Source organism: Arachis stenosperma, chromosome 3 (assembly GCF_014773155.1).
Source record: "Arachis stenosperma cultivar V10309 chromosome 3, arast.V10309.gnm1.PFL2, whole genome shotgun sequence".
Lineage (NCBI taxonomy): Eukaryota > Viridiplantae > Streptophyta > Magnoliopsida > Fabales > Fabaceae > Arachis > Arachis stenosperma.
This window is the reverse complement of record NC_080379.1, coordinates 127,607,938-127,621,419: the sequence shown is the minus strand read 5'-3', so window position 1 is coordinate 127,621,419 and position 13,482 is coordinate 127,607,938. Positions and strand designations below refer to the sequence as shown.

The following is a 13,482-nucleotide window of genomic DNA, read 5'->3' as shown; positions in this document are numbered from 1 at the left end:
CTTTGAGAAATCAAATTGACTTGTTGAGTCAATATTTTATTCTGAGCCACTATGGCATTCAGAGTGTCAATCTCAAGAACTCCTTTCTTCTGATTAGTCCCATTGTTCACAGGATTCCTTTCAGAAGTGTACATGAATTGGTTATTCGCAACCATTTCAATGAGCTCTTGAGCTTCTATTGGCGTCTTCTTCAGATGAAGAGATCCTCCAGCAGAGCTATCCAAAGACATCTTGGATAGTTCAGAGAGACCATCATAGAAAATACCTATGATGCTCCATTCAGAAAGCATGTCTGGGGGACATTTTCTGATTAATTGTTTGTATCTTTCCCAAGCTTCATAGAGGGATTCTCCATCCTTCTGTCTGAAGGTTTGGACTTCCACTCTAAGCCTACTCCATTTCTGAGGTGGAAAGAATTTTGCCAAGAAGGCATTGACTAGCTTTTCCCAAGAGTCCAGGCTTTCTTTAGGTTGAGAGTCCAACCATATTCTAGCTCTGTCTCTTACAGCAAAAGGGAATAGCATCAGTCTGTAGACCTCAGGGTCAACCCCATTAGTCTTGACTGTGTCACAGATTTGCAAGAATTCAGCTAAAAACTGATGAGGATCTTCCAATGGAAGTCCATGGAACTTGCAATTCTGTTGCATTAGAGAAACTAATTGAGGCTTAAGCTCAAAGTTGTTTGCTCCGATGGCAGGGATAGAGATGCTTCTCCCATAGAAGTCGGGAGTAGGTGCAGTAAAGTTACCCAGCACCTTCCTTGCATTATTTGCATTGTTGTTGTTTTCGGTTGCCATGTCTTCTTCTTCTTTGAAGAATTCGGTTAGGTCCTCTACAGAGAGTTGTGCCTTAGCTTCTCTTAGCTTTCGCTTCAAGGTCCTTTCAGGTTCAGGGTCAGCTTCAACAAGAATGCCTTTGTCTTTGTTCCTGCTCATATGAAAGAGAAGAGAACAAGAAAATATGGAATCCTCTATGTCACAGTATAGAGATTCCTTGAGGTGTCAGAGGAAGAAGAGAAATAGAAGACAGAAGTAGAAAATTCGAACTTATCAAAGAAGATAGAGTTCGAATTTTGCATTAAGGAATAGTGTTAGTCCATAAATGGAAGGATGTGAGAAGAAGAGAAGTAATTTTCGAAAATTAAGTAAAAGATTTTGAAAACATTTTGAAAAACACTAATTGATTTTCGAAAACAAAAGTGGGAAAGAAGTAAAGTGATTTTTGAAAAAGATTTTGAAATTAGAAATTAACAAGATATGATTTGAAAACTATTTTGAAAAAGATGTGATTAAAGAGATATGATTGAAAAGTTATGGTTTTTAAAAAAAAAAAGATATGATTGAAAAGATATGATTTTGAAAACAATTTTAAAAAGATTTGATTTAAAAATTAATGACTTGCCTAACAAGAAAAGATATGATTCAAACATTAAACCTTTCTCAACAGAAAAGGCAACATACTTAAAATGTTCAATCAAATCATTAAATGTTAGTAAGTATCTTTGAAAAAGGAAAGAAATTGATTTTGAAAACATTTGATTGAAAAGATTTGATTTGAAAAAGATTTGATTTTGAAAAACTTTGAAAACTTGAAAAAAAATTGATTTTGAAAACAAAATCTTCCCCCTTGTGCCATCCTGGCGTTAAACGCCCAGAATGGTGCACATTCTGGCGTTTAACGCCCAAAACTATACCTTTTTGGGCGTTAAACGCCCAACCAGGTACCCTGGCTGGCGTTTAAACGCCAGTCTGTCTTCTTCACTGGGCATTTTGAATGCTCAGCTTTTCTGTGTGATCCTCTGCAGTATGTTATGAATCTTCAATTCTCTGTATTATTGACTTGAAAAGACACAAATTAAAAATATTTTTGGATTTTTAATAATGAGGAATAATCAAATAACAATGCATGCAAGACACCAAACTTAGCAGTTTGTATACTATTGACACTAACAAAATAAGAATGCATATGAGAAACAACAAAACACTCAAGTCAATAGAATTCAAAGATCAAAACAAGTAAATCATCAAGAACAACTTGAAGATTAATGAAGACACATGCATAAATTCGAAAAATGCAAGAAGAACAGAAACATGCAATTGACACCAAACTTAAAATAAGACACTAGACTTAAACAAGAAATATTTTTGGTTTTTATGATTTTCTAATTTTTTTTTTGTGCTTTTTTTTCGAAAATTAAGTGGAAAAGAAAATAAAGGTTTCAGAATTCTCAATTTGAATTTCCAAGAATCATTGCAATGCTAGTCTAAGACTCCGGTCCAGGAATTAGACATGGCTTCACAGCCAGCCAAGCTTCCAAAGAAAGCTTCGGTCCAAAACACTAGACATGGCCAATGGCCAGCCAAGCCTTAGCAGATCATTGCTCCAATAGCAAGATTGATAGAGATCAACAAGCTATTGTGATGATTAGTTGAAACCTCGGTCCAATAAGATTAGACATGGCTTCTCAGCCAGCCAGATTTCAACAGATCATCATGAAACACTAGAATTCATTCTTAAGAACTCTGAAGAAAAAATACCTAATCTAAGCAACAAGATGAACCGTCAGTTGTCCATACACAAACAATCCCCGGCAACAGCGCCAAAAACTTGGTGCACGAAATTGTGATCAATACTTTTTAATACACGAAACAATCCCCGGTAATGGCTCCAAAGACTTGGTGCTCAATACCATGGCATAAACACAACTTCGCACAACTAACCAGCAAGTGCACTGGGTCGTCCAAGTAATAAACCTTACGCGAGTAAGGGTCGATCCCACGGAGATTGTTGCTATGAAGCAAGCTATGGTCACCTTGTAAATCTCAGTCAGGCAGACTCAATTGGGTATAGTGATAAACGAATAAAGCATAAAGATAAAGATAGAGATACTTATGTATATCATTGGTGAGAGCTTCAGATAAGCGTATGAAGATGCCTTCCCTTCCGTCTCTCTGCTTTCCTACAGTCTTCATCCAATCCTTCTTACTCATTTCCATGGCAAGCTCATGTAGGGTTTCACCGTTGTCAGTGGCTACCTCCCATCCTCTCAGTGAAAATGTTCCCATGCTCTGTCACAGCATATAGCTAATCAGCTGTCGGTTCTCGGTCAGGCCGGAATAAAATCCATCGATCCTTTTGCGTCTGTCACTAACGCCCCGCCTGCTAGGAGTTTGAAGCACGTCACAGTCATTCAATCATTGAATCCTACTCAGAATACCACAGACAAGGTTAAACCTTCCGGATTCTCTTGAATGCCGCCATCAGTTCTTGCCTATACCACGAAGACTCTGATCTCACGGAATGGCTGGCTCGTTTGTCAGGCGAGCACTCGGTTGTCAGGCGATCAACCATGCATCGTGTTATCAGGAATCCAAGAGATATTCACTAAGCCTCATATGCTTGTAGAACAAGAGTGGTTGTCAGTCACCTTGTTCATGAGTGAGAATGACGATGAGTGTCACGGATCATCACATTCATCAAGTTGAAGAACAAGTGATATCTTGGACAAAGAACAAGCGGAATTGAATAGAAGAACAATAGTAATTGCATTAACACTCGAGGTACAGCAGAGCTCCACACCTTAATCTATGGTGTGTAGAAACTCCACCGTTGAAAATACATAAGAACAAAAGTGATCATTGGTTTCGGCCCCAGAGAGGGAACCAGAAGAACCAAGATGTCTAATACAATAGTAAAAGGTCCTACTTATAGAAAACTAGTAGCCTAAGGTGTACAGAGATGAGTAAATGACATAAAAATCCACTTCCGGGCCCACTTGGTGTGTGCTTGGGCTGAGCAATGAAGCATTTTCGTATAGAGACTCTCCTTGGAGTTAAACGCCAGCTTTTATGCCAGTTTGGGCGTTTAACTCCCATTTAGGTGCCAGTTCCGGCGTTTAACGCTGGAATTCCTGAGGGTGACTTTGAACGCCGGTTTGGGCCATCAAATCTTGGGCAAAGTATGGACTATTATATATTGCTGGAAAGCCCAGGATGTCTACTTTCCAACGCCGTTGAGAGCGCGCCAATTGGGCTTCTGTAGCTCCAGAAAATCCACTTCGAGTGCAGGGAGGTCAGAATCCAACAGCATCTGCAGTCCTTTTCAGTCTCTGAATCAGATTTTTGCTCAGAACCTTCAATTTCAGCCAGAAAATACCTGAAATCACAGAAAAACACACAAACTCATAGTAAAGCCCAGAAAAGTGAATTTTAACTAAAAACTAATAAAAATATACTAAAAACTAACTAGATCATACTAAAAACATACTAAAAACAATGCCAAAAAGCGTACAAATTATCCGCTCATCACTCCTCTCCAAATTCGGCCATGTTGATGGCCTTGCACTCTCCTTTTGGATTTTCTTCTGTATTGCTTGGAAGAGTACTAGGAGGGAGTTCAGTAACTTTCTTACTCAGCTGTCCCACTTGTGCCTCCAAATTTCTAATGGAGGACCTTGTTTCAGTCATGAAACTTTGAGTGGTTTTGATTAGATCAGAGACCATGGTTGCTAAGTCAGAGTGGTTCTGCTTAGAGTTCTCTGTCTGTTGCTGAGAAGATGATGGAAAAGGCTTGCCATTGCTAAACCTATTTCTTCCACCATTATTGTTGTTGAAACCTTGTTGAGGTCTCTGTTGATCCTTCCATGAGAAATTTGGATGATTTCTCCATGAAGAATTATAGGTGTTTCCATAGGGTTCTCCCAGGTAATTCACCTCTTCCATTGAAGGGTTCTCAGGATCATAAGCTTCTTCTTCAGATGAAGCTTCCTTAGTACTGCCTGGTGCATTTTGCATTCCAGACAGACTTTGAGAAATCAAATTGACTTGTTGAGTCAATATCTTGTTCTGAGCCAGAATGGCACTCAGAGTATCAATCTCAAGAACTCCTTTCTTCTGACTTGTCCCATTGTTTACAAGATTCCTTTCAGAAGTGTACAAGAATTGGTTATTTGCAACCATTTCAATTAGCTCTTGAGCTTCTGTAGGCGTCTTCTTCAGATGAAGAGATCCTCCAGCAGAGCTACATCTTGGATAGTTCAGACAGACCATCATAGAAAATACCTATGATGCTCCATTCAGAAAGCATGTCAGAAGGACATTTTCTGATCAATTGTTTGTATCTTTCCCAAGCTTCATAGAGGGATTCTCCTTCCTTCTATCTGAAGGTTTGGACTTCCACTCTAAGCTTACTCAATTTTTGAGGTGGAAAGAACTTTGCCAAGAAGGCATTGACTAGCTTTTCCCAAGAGTTCAGGCTTTCTTTAGGTTGTGAGTCCAACCATATTCTAGCTCTGTCTCTTACAGCAAAAGGGAATAGCATAAGTCTGTAGTCCTCAGGGTCAACCCCATTAGTCTTGACAGTGTCACAGATTTGCAAGAACTCAGCTAAGAACTGATGAGGATCTTCCAATGGAAGTCCATGGAACTTGCAATTCTGTTGCATTAGAGAAACTAATTGAGGCTTAAGCTCAAAGTTGTTTGCTCCAATGGCAGGGATAGAGATGCTTCTCCCATAGAAGTCGGGAGTAGGTGCAGTAAAGTCACCCAGCACCTTTCTTGCATTGTTTGCGTTGTTGTTGTTTTCGGCTGCCATGGTTTCTTCTTCTTTGAAGATTTCTGTCAGGTCCTCCACAGAGAGTTGTGCCTTAGCTTCTCTTAGCTTTCGCTTCAAGGTCCTTTCAGGTTCAGGGTCAGCTTCAACAAGAATGCCTTTGTCTTTGTTCCTGCTCATATGAAAGAGAAGAGAACAAGAAAAATATGGAATCCTCTATGTCACAGTATAGAGATTCCTTGAGGTGTCAGAGGAAAAGAAAAATAGAAGAAAGAGGTAGAAGAATTCGAACTTAGTGAGACAGAGTTCGAATTGTGCATTGAGGAGGAGTGATACTCCATAAATAGAAGGATGTGAGAAGAGGGGAAGAGACTTTTCGAAAATTAACTAAAAAGATTTAAAAAAAAAAAAAACTTTTGAAAAACTTTAATTTGATTTTCGAAAATCAAGAGTGAGAAAGAGATCAAGTAATTTTTGAAAAAGATTTTGAAATTAGAAATCAAAAAGATATGCTTAAAAACTGTTTTGAAAAAGATGTGATTTGAAAAGATATGATTTGAAAACAATTTTAAAAAGATTTGATTTTAAAAATTAATGACTTGCCTAACAAGAAAAGATATGATTCAAACATTAAACCTCTCTCAACAGAAAAGGCAACATACTTGAAATGTTCAATCAAATCATTAATTGTTAGCAAGTATCTTTGAAAAAGGAAAGAAATTGATTTTGAAAACATTTGATTGAAAAGATTTGATTTGAAAAAGATTTGATTTTGAAAAACTTTGAAAGCTTGAAAAAAATTTGCATTAAAAACAGAATCTTCCCTCTTGTGCCATCCTGGCGTTTAACGCCCAATGCACTACCTTTTTGGGCGTTAAACGCCCAACCAGGCACCCTGGCTGCCGTTTAAACGCCAGTCTGTCCTTCTTCACTGGGCGTTTTGAACGCCCAGCTTTTTCTGTGTAATTCCTCTGCTGCATGTTCTGAATCTTCAGTTCCCTGTACTATTGACTTGAAAATAGAACCAAGATCAAATAAACAATGCATGCAAGACACCAAACTTAAAATCAGACACTAGACTCAACAAGAAACATAAAATCTTTTTTGGTTTTTATGGTTTTGTAATTTTTTTGTGCTTTTTCGAAAATTATATGAAAATAGAAAATAAAGGTTTCAGAATTCTTAATTTGAATTCCAGGAATCATTGCAATGCTAGTCTAAGACTCCGGTCCAGGAATTAGACATGGCTTCACAGCCAGCCAAGCTTTCAAAGAAAGCTTCGGTCCAAAACACTAGACATGGCCAATGGCCAGCCAAGCCTTAGCAGATCATTGCTCCAATAGCAAGATTGATAGAAATCAACAAGCTCTTGTGATGATAAGTTGAAACCTCGGTCCAATAAGATTAGACATGGCTTCACAGCCAGCCAGACTTCAACAGATCATCATGAAACTCTAGAACTCATTCTTAAGAACTCTGAAAAAAAAAATACCTAATCTAAGCAACAAGATGAACCGTCAGTTGTCCATACACGAAACAATCCCCGGCAACGGCGCCAAAAACTTGGTGTTGTTGCCGGATCAAAACTTGGCACTGTTATTGCAGGGAACAAATGCGAAACTGTAGTTAGGACATTTAATTCCCCGGCAACGGCGCCAAAAACTTGGTGTGCGAAATTGTGATCACTACTTTTCACAACTCAAATAATCCCTAGTAATGGCCCAAAAAACTTGGTGCTCAATACCATGGCATAAACACAACTTTGCACAACTAACCAGCAAGTGCACTGGGTCGTCCAAGTAATAAACCTTACGCGAGTAAGGGTCGATCCCACGGAGATTGTTGGTATGAAGCAAGCTATGGTCACCTTGTAAATCTTAGTCAGGCAGACTCAAATGGGTATAGATGATATATGAATAAAACATAAAGATAAAGATAGAGATACTTATGTATATCATTGGTGAGAGCTTCAGATAAACGTATGAAGATGCTTGGTCCCTTCCGTCTCTCTGCTTTCCTACTGTCTTCATCTAATCCTTCTTACTCCCTTCTATGCCAAGCTTATGCAAGGGTTTCACCGTTGTCAGTGGCTACCTCCCATCCTCTCAGTGGAAATGTTCAACGCACCCTGTCACGGCACGGCTATCCATCTGTCGGTTCTCGATCGGGCCGGAATAGAATCCAGTGATTCTTTTGCGTCTGTCACTAACGCCCCGCCCTCAGGAGTTTGAAGCACGTCACAGTCATTCAATCATTGAATCCTACTCAGAATACCACAGACAAGGTTAGACCTTCCGGATTCTCTTGAATGCCGCCATCAGTTCTTGCCTATACCACGAAGACTCTGATCTCACGGAATGGCTGGCTCGTTTGTCAGGCGAGCGCTCGGTTGTCAGGCGATCAACCATGCGTCGTGTATCAGGAATCCAAGAGATAAACATTAGAGCCTCGTTTGCTTGTAGAACAAAAGTGGTTGTCAGTCACTTTGTTCATAAGTGAGAATGATGATGAGCGTCACATAATCATCACATTCATCAAGTTCTTGAGTGCGAATGAATATCTTAGAATAAGAACAAGCGGAATTGAATAGAAGAACAATAGTAATTGCATTAATTCTCGAGGTACAGCAGAGCTCCACACCTTAATCTATGGTGTGTAGAAACTCCACCGTTGAAAATACATAAGAACAAGGTCTAGGCATGGCCGTGAGGCCAGCCTCCCAAAGAGGGTTCAATCATAAAAACATGATCAAAAGCTACAAATATAATAGTAAAAGGTCCTATATATAGAGAACTAGTAGCCTAGGGTGTACAGAGATGAGTAAATGACATAAAAATCCACTTCCGGGCCCACTTGGTGTGTGCTTGGGCTGAGCAATGAAGTATTTTTCGTGTAGAGACTCTTCTTGGAGTTAAACGCCAGCTTTTATGCCAGTTTGGGCGTTTAACTCCCATTTTGGTGCCAGTTCCGGCATTTAACGCTGGGAATTCTGAGGGTGACTTTGAACGCCGGTTTGGGCCATCAAATCTTGGGCAAAGTATGGACTATCATATATTGCTGGAAAGTCCAGGATGTCTACTTTCCAACGCCGTTGAGAGCGCGCCAATTGGACTTCTGTAGCTCCAGAAAATCCACTTCGAGTGCAGGGAGGTCAGAATCCAACAGCATCTGCAGTCCTTTTCAGTCTCTGAATCAGATTTTTGCTCAGGTCCCTCAATTTCAGCCAGAAAATACCTGAAATCACAGAAAAACACACAAACTCATAGTAAAGTCGAGAAAAGTGAATTTTAACTAAAAACTAATAAAAATATACTAAAAACTAACTAGATCATACTAAAAACATACTAAAAACAATGCCAAACAGCGTACAAATTATCCGCTCATCATGAATGATGAGCGGATAATTTATACGCTTTTTGGCATTGTTTTTAAGTAGTTTTTAGTATGATCTAGTTACTTTTAGGGATGTTTTCATTAGTTTTTATGTTAAATTCACATTTCTGGACTTTACTAGGAGTTTGTGTGTTTTTCTGTGATTTCAGGTAAATTCTGACTGAAATTGAGGGATTTGAGCAAAACTCTAAAAAAGGCTGACAAAAGGACTGCTGATGCTGTTGGAATCTGACCTCCCTGCACTCGAAATGGATTTTCTGGAGCTACAGAACTCCAATTGGCGCGCTCTCAACGGCGTTGGAAAGTAGACATCCAGGGCTTTCCAGCAATATATAATAGTCCATACTTTATTCGGAAATTGACGACGTAACTTGGCGTTGAACGCCAAGTTCATGCTGCTGTCTGGAGTTAAACGCCAGAAAAACGTCATGATCCGGAGTTGAACGCCCAAAACACGTCGTAACTCGGAGTTCAACTCCAAGAGAAGCCTCAGCTCGTGGATTGATCAAGCTCAGCCCAAGCATACACCAAGTGGGCCCCGGAAGTGGATTTATGCATCAATTACTTACTCATGTAAACCCTAGGAGCTAGTTTATTATAAATAGAACATTTAACTATTGTATTAGACATCTTTGGTCTCAGTTTTGTTTTATTCTTCATCCTAAGAGGCTATTGATCACGTTATGGGGGCTGGCCATTCGGCCATGCCTGAACCTTTTACTTATGTATTTTCAACGGTGGAGTTTCTGCACACCATAGATTAAGGGTGTGGAGCTCTGCTGTACCTCAAGTTTTAATACAATTACTATTACTTTTTATTCAAATCTCTCTTATTCTTATTCCAAGATATTCATTCGCACCCAAGAACATGATGAATGTGATGATTATGTGACGCTCATCATCATTCTCACCTATGAACGCACGTGATTGACAACCACCTACGTTCTACATGCAACAGAGCTTGAATGTGTATCTCTTAGATTCTCCAACAGAATCTTCGTGGTATAAGCTAGATAGATGGCGGCATTTATGAGGATCCGGAAAGTCTCACCTTGTCTGTGGTATTCTGAGTAGGATCCTGGGAATCCGGAAAGTCTCACCTTGTCTGTGGTATTCCGAGTAGGATTCCGGTAATGAATGACTGTGACGTGCTTCAGACTCGCAAGTGCTGGGCGTTAGTGACAGACGCAAAAGAATCAAGGGATTCTATTCCAGTAGGAGCGGGAACCAACCAGTGATTAGTCGTGCTGTGACAGAGCGCGTGAGCGTAGTTTTCACTGCAAGGATGGGATGTAGCCTTCGGCCAGTGTGATGCCTCCAGACGATTAGCCATGCGAGTGACAGCCGCAGAGGACCATTTTCCAGAGAGGATACAAAGTAGCCATCGTCGAACGGTGAACCCCTATACACAGCTTGCCATGGAAAGGAGTAAGAAGGATTGAATTGAAGCAATAGGAAAGTAGGCGTTCTTGAGCCATACAGTATCTCCATTCGCTTATCTGAAATTCCCACCAATGGATCTGCATAAGTATTCTATCCCTTTTATTATTTCTATTTTCTTATTTCTATTTTCGAAACCATAAACAAATTTAATCTGCCTAACTGAGATTTACAAGGTGACCATAGCTTGCTTCATACCAACAATCTCTGTGGGATCGACCCTTACTCGCGTAAGGTTTATTACTTGGACGACCCAGTGCACTTGCTAGTTAGTTGAACGAGACTGTGAAGTTGATTTTAAACCATGGTATTGTGCACCAAGTTTTTGGAGCCATTACCGGGGATTGTTTCGAGTTAGAAAAGAATGAATCACAATTTCGTCCACCAAGTTTTTGGCGCCGTTGCCGGGGATTGTTCGAGTATGGACAACTGACGGTTCATCTTGTTGCTCAGATTAGGTAATTTTTATTTTATTTTAAAAAAAAAAATTTTTTCGAAAAACTTTTCAAAATCTTCTCCCTATTTTCAAAAATTATTCAAAAATTTTTTTACTATGCATTCTGGAGCTTCATGAAGCATGTTGAAGCCTGGCTGGCTGTAAAGCCATGTCTAAATTCTTTTGGACTGAGGCTTCCTCTTCACATGCTTGAACTATGTATTCTAAAGCTTGGCTGGCCATTGGCCATGTCTAGTGTTTTGGACTGGAGCTTTCATTGAAAGCTTGGCTGGCTATTAAGCCATGTCTAATTCCTGGACCGGAGCTTTAGACTAACATTGCATGATTCCTAGAATTCATATTAAAAATTTTGAATTTCTTATTTTCCTTTTCTTATATGTTTTTCGAAAAAATCAAATAAAATACAAAAAAATTAGAAAAATCATAAAAATAAAAAATATTTTGTGTTTCTTGTTTGAGTCTTTTGTCAAGTCATAAGTTTGGTGTCAATTGCATGTTCATCTTTTTCTTGCATTAAATTTTCGAAAAATTCATGCATTCATAGCATTCATCATGATCTTCAAGTTGTTCTTGATAAACTTTCTTGTTTGATCTTCATATTTTCTTGTTTTGTGTTGTATGGTGTTTTTCATATGCATTCTTGCATTCATAGAGTCTAAACATGAAAAATTTCTAAGTTTGGTGTCTTGCATGTTTTCTTTTCTTGAAAATTTTTCAAAAATATGTTCTTGATGTTCATCATGATCTTCAAAGTGTTCTTGGTGTTCATCTTGACATTCATAGTGTTCTTGCATGCATCATGTGTTTTGATCCAAAATTTTCATGCATTGAGTATTTTTAGTGTTTTTCTCTCTCATCAAAAAAAAAATTTCAAAAATAAAAAAAATATCTTATCTTTTTAAAATCTTTTTCAAAAATCATATCTTTTCCATTTTTCATCATTTTCGAAAATTTCAAAAAAATTTTTTTCAAAATATTTTCAAAATCTTTTTCTTATCTTTACATCATATTTTCAAAAATTGCATCAAAAATTAATGTTTTGATTCAAAAAAATTTCAAGTTTGTTACTTTCTTGTTAAGAAAGATTCAAATTTTAAGTTCTAAAATCATATCTTGTGATTTCTTGTGAGTCAAGTCATTAATTGTGATTTTAAAATTCAAATCTTTTTCAAAACTAATTTCAATCTTATCTTTTCAAAACCATATCTTTTTAAATCATATCTTTTATATCATATTTTTTTCTAAATTTTATCTTTTTCAAAAAAAATTTAAAATATCTTTTCTAACTTCTTATCCTCTTATCTTTTCAAATTTGATTTTAATATCTTTTTCAACTAACTAATTAATTTTTTGTTTGTTTCTTATCTTTTTCAAAACCACCTAACTACTTTTCCCTCTCTAATTTTCGAAAATACCTCCCTCTTTTTCAAAAATTCTTTTTAATTAATTAATTGTTTTAAATTTTAATTTTAATTATATCTTATCTTTAATTTTCGAAAATCACTAACCCATTTTTCAAAATTATTTTCGAATTTCTCTCCCCCTCATCTCTTTCTATTTATTTTATTTATTTACTAACACTTTTCTTCACCTCTCTTCATCTCCAATCACTGCCTCTATCCTCACCATTGTGATTGGATTCTCCACTTTTATTCCTTTCTTCTTCTACTAACAATAAGGAACCTCTTTACTGTGACATAGAGGATTCCTCTTTCTTTTCTTGTTCTCTTCTTCCCTATATGAGCAGGAACAAGGAAAAAGGCTTGCAAAAAAAAAAAAAAACTGGCGAGCAATATTTTTGGTATGGTAAAAGCATAGCTTTTTGCTTTTCCATTACCATTAATGGCACCTAAAGCCAGAGAAACCTCAAAGGGAAGACAAAAAAGCTTCCACCTCTGAGTCATGGGAGATGGAAAGACTAATATAAGCCGTCAGAGCTCAGTGGTAGAACATGTGGCTGCAAATCAAGAGATTCCTGAGATACCTCAGGGAATAAGTTGTCCTCCACACAAAAATTGGAAGCAACTAAGGGGAGGAACACCAAAATTACTAGGAATCATTCAACAGAAGCAAGGAAGAGACATAGAGGAGCTCAAAGAGCACTATTGGTTCTTCAAGAAGGCGCCACCCTCACTCAGGTGGATTCATTCCTTGTTCTTTATTTCTTTCTGTTTTTCGGTTTTTAATATTGTGTTTATCTATGTTTTGTGTCTTTATTTCATGATCATTAGTATGTAACCATGCCTTAAAGCTATGAATAAAATTCATTAATCCTTCACCTCTCTTAAATGAAAAATGTTTTAATTCAAAAGAACAAGAAGTACATGAATTTCGAAATTATCCTTGAATTTAATTTAATTATATTAATGTGGTGACAATACTTTTTGTTTTCTGAATGAATGCTTGAACAGTGCATATGTCTTTTGATCTTGTTGTTTATGAATGTTAAAATTGTTGGCTCTTGAAAGAATGATGAACAAAGAGAAATGTTATTGATGATCTGAAAAATCATGAAATTGATTCTTGAAGCAAGAAAAAGCAGTGAAAAAGAAAGCTTGTGAAAAAAAAAATTAGCGAAAAAAAAAAAAAGAAGGAGCAGTAGAAAAAGCCAATAGCCCTTAAAACCAAAAGGCAAGGGTAAA

At 37.7% G+C, this 13,482-nt stretch overlaps 1 non-coding gene across 1 annotated transcript; it reads left to right on the top strand.

The window, feature by feature from the left end:
• The first annotated feature begins 284 nt into the window (after nt 1-284).
• On the top strand, nt 285-392 carry LOC130972739 (small nucleolar RNA R71). The gene has a single exon (XR_009083902.1). It is a non-coding gene; the product is annotated as a small nucleolar RNA R71 (small nucleolar RNA).
• The last annotated feature ends 13,090 nt before the right edge of the window (nt 393-13,482 follow it).